Genomic DNA, 3,357 nt, shown 5'->3' with positions numbered 1-3,357 from the left:
GTATATTTAAGAGAATAATGAGATTTTGCATAACTTCTGTTCAGACATTAAATGAATAGTCTTTCAAGTAATAGACCAAGAATTGAATGATGGGTTTTACTGTCGGCTTATAGCAACCAGCATTGCAGTTTAGGTTATCCCCTCAAATATGCTATCATTCTTTCTACGCTCGAAGGAGTGATGAAACCATTAACACATTAGCTGTCGGACCTGACTCTCCGATGATTATGTACCAGGCTGAGGCCTTTTCCGGTGTGTATAATTAATAGTAACCGTGGTCTAGGGAGTACTCGCTTCGGCGGTACATCTACTAAAATTGGAACGATACAGAGAAGATTAGCATGGCCCCTGCGCAAGGATGACACGCAAAATCGTGAAGCGTACGCCAGCACGGTAGCTCAGCGTGTTCGGTCAGAGGGCTGCATGCTCTCTGTAATAAAAAAAACTGAGTCAAAGAATCAACGATCCACTTGAACGGATGTCTTGTGACGTCCGCCCAGACCAAACGCTACGAGCAATATCGAACAAAATGAATTAAAAAAAAAGGGTAGCGTCTTTGATTCATAATCAAAACGTTTTCGGTCCCGGGTTCGATCCCCGTCAGTGCCTAAATTTTGATAAATAATCAGCATTGGCGGCCGAAGACTGCCGGCATAAGAAGTCAGCCTCATTCTGCCAACGGCCTTGTCAAAGAGGGCGGAGGAGCGGATAGAGGTTCAGGGCACTCTCTTGTCCTATGTGTGGGAAATTGCCCCTAAAGGCGGAAGAATCAGCAATGATCAACGACATGAGGATGCAGAAGACAATGGAAACCACTGCATTAAAGACACGTAACGTGTATCCACAGGACATGTGGCCTGTAATTGAAGAAGTGTCATGATGATCTCTCCATTGGCAAAAGATTCCGGAATAGTCCCCCATTCGGATCTCCGGTAGGGGACTGTCAAGGGGGAGGTTACCATGAGAAAAAGATTGAATAATCAACGAAAGGATAACGTTCTACGAGTCGGGGCGTGGAATGTCAGAAGCTTGAACGTGGTAGGGAAACTAGAAAATCTGAAAAGGGAAATGCAAAGGCTCAATCTAGATATAGTAGGGGTCAGTGAAATGAAGTGGAAGGAAGACAAGGATTTCTGGTCAGATGAGTATCTGGTAATATCAACAGCAGCAGAAAATGTAATAACAGGTGTAGGATTCGTTATGAATAGGAAGGTAGGGCAGAGGGTGTGTTACTGTGAACAGTTCAGTGACCGGGTTGTTTTAATCAGAATCGACCGCAGACCAACACCGACAACGATAGTTCAGGTATACATGCCGACGTCGCAAGCTGAAGATGAACAGATAGAGAAAGTGTATGAGGATATTGAAAGGGTAATGCAGTATGTAAAGGGGGACGAAAATCTAATAGTCATGGGCGACTGGAATGCAGTTGTAGGGGAAGGAGTAGATGAAAAGGTTACAGGAGAATATGGGCTTGGGACGAGGAATGAAAGAGGAGAAAGACTAATTGAGTTCTGTAACAAGTTTCAGCTAGTAATAGCGAATACCCTGTTCAAGAATCACAAGAGGAGGAGGTATACTTGGAAAAGGCCGGGAGATACGGGAAGATTTCAATTAGATTACATCATGGTCAGACAGAGATTCCGAATCAGATACTGGATTGTAAGGCGTACCCAGGAGCAGATATAGACTCAGATCACAATATAGTAGTGATGAAGAGTAGGCTGAAGTTCAAGACATTAGTCAGGAAGAATCAATACTCAAAGAAGTGGGATACGGAAGTACTAAGGAATGACGAGATACGTTTGAAGTTCTCTAACGCTACAGATACAGCAATAAGGAATAGCGCAGTAGGCAGCACAGTTGAAGAGGAATGGACGTCTCTAAAAAGGGCCATCACAGAAGTTGGGAAGGAAAACGTAGGTACAAAGAAGGTAGCTGCGAAGAAACCATGGGTAACAGAAGAAATACTTCAGTTGATTGATGAAAGGAGGAAGTACAAACACGTTCCGCGAAAATCAGGAATACAGAAATACAAGTCGCTGAGGAATGAAATAAATAGGAAGTGCAGGGAAGCTAAGACGAAATGGCTGCAGGAAAAATGTGAAGACATCTTAAAAGATATTACTGTCGGAAGGAGAGACTCAGCATACAGGAAAGTCAAAACTGCCTTTGGTGACATTAAAAGCAACGGTGGTAACATTAAGAGTGCAACGGGAGTTCCACTGTTAAATGCAGAGGAGAGAGCAGATAGGTGGAAAGAATACATTGAAAGCCTCTATGAGGGTGAAGATTTGTCTGATGCGATAGAAGAATAAACAGGAGTCGATTTAGAAGAGATAGGGGATCCAGTATTAGAATCGGAATTTAAAAGAACTTTAGATGACTTACGGTCAAATAAGGCAGAATGGATAGATAACATTCCATCAGAATTTCTAAAATCATTGGGGGAAGTGGCAACAAAACGACCATGTTGGTGTGTAGAATATATGAGTCTGGCGACATACCATCTGACTTCCGGAAAAGCATCATCCACACAATTCCGAAGACGGGAAGAGATGACAAGTGCGAGAATTCTCGCACAATCAGCTTAACAGCTCATGCATCGAAGCTGCTTACAAGAATAATATACAGAAGAATGGAAAAGAAAATTGAGAATGCGCTAGGTGACGATCAGTTTGGCTTTAGGAAAAGTAAAAGCACGAGAGAGGTAATTCTGACGTTACGGCTAATAATGGAAGCAAGGCTAAAGAAAAATCAAGACACTTTCATAGGATTTGTCGACCTGGAAAAAGCGTTCGACAATATAAAATGGTGAAAGCTGTTCGAGATTCTGAAAAAAGTAGGGGTAAGCTATAGGGAGAGACGGGTCATATACAATATGTACAACAACCAAGAGGGAATAATAAGAGTGGACGATCAAGAACGAAGTGCTCGTATTAAGAAGGGTGTAAGACAAGGCTGTAGCCTTTCGCCCCTACTCTTCAATCTGTACATCGAGGAAGCAATGATGGAAATAAAAGAAAGGTTCAGGAGTGGAATTAAAATACGAGTACAAGGTGAAAGGATATCAATGATACGATTCGCTGATGACATTGCTATCCTGAGTGAAAGTGAAGAAGAATTAAATGATCTGCTGAACGGAATGAACAGTCTAATGAGTACACAGTATGGTTTGAGAGTAAATCGGAGAAAGACGAAGGTAATGAGAAGTAGTAGAAATGAGAGCAGCGAGAAACTTAACATCAGGATTGATGGTCACGACGTCAATGAAGTTAAGGAATTCTGCTACCTAGGCAGTAAAATAACCAATGATGGACGGAGCAAGGAGGACATGAAAAGCAGACTCGCTATTGC

At 42.4% G+C, this 3,357-nt stretch overlaps 1 non-coding gene across 1 annotated transcript; it reads left to right on the top strand.

Moving 5' to 3' along the window:
* Positions 1–286: 286 nt before the first annotated feature.
* On the top strand, positions 287–393 carry LOC126204718 (U6 spliceosomal RNA). Its single transcript, XR_007540524.1, has one exon. It is a non-coding gene; the product is annotated as a U6 spliceosomal RNA (small nuclear RNA).
* The last annotated feature ends 2,964 nt before the right edge of the window (positions 394–3,357 follow it).

Source organism: Schistocerca nitens, chromosome 9 (assembly GCF_023898315.1).
Source record: "Schistocerca nitens isolate TAMUIC-IGC-003100 chromosome 9, iqSchNite1.1, whole genome shotgun sequence".
NCBI lineage: Eukaryota > Metazoa > Arthropoda > Insecta > Orthoptera > Acrididae > Schistocerca > Schistocerca nitens.
This window is presented reverse-complemented; position numbering and strand designations above follow the sequence as displayed.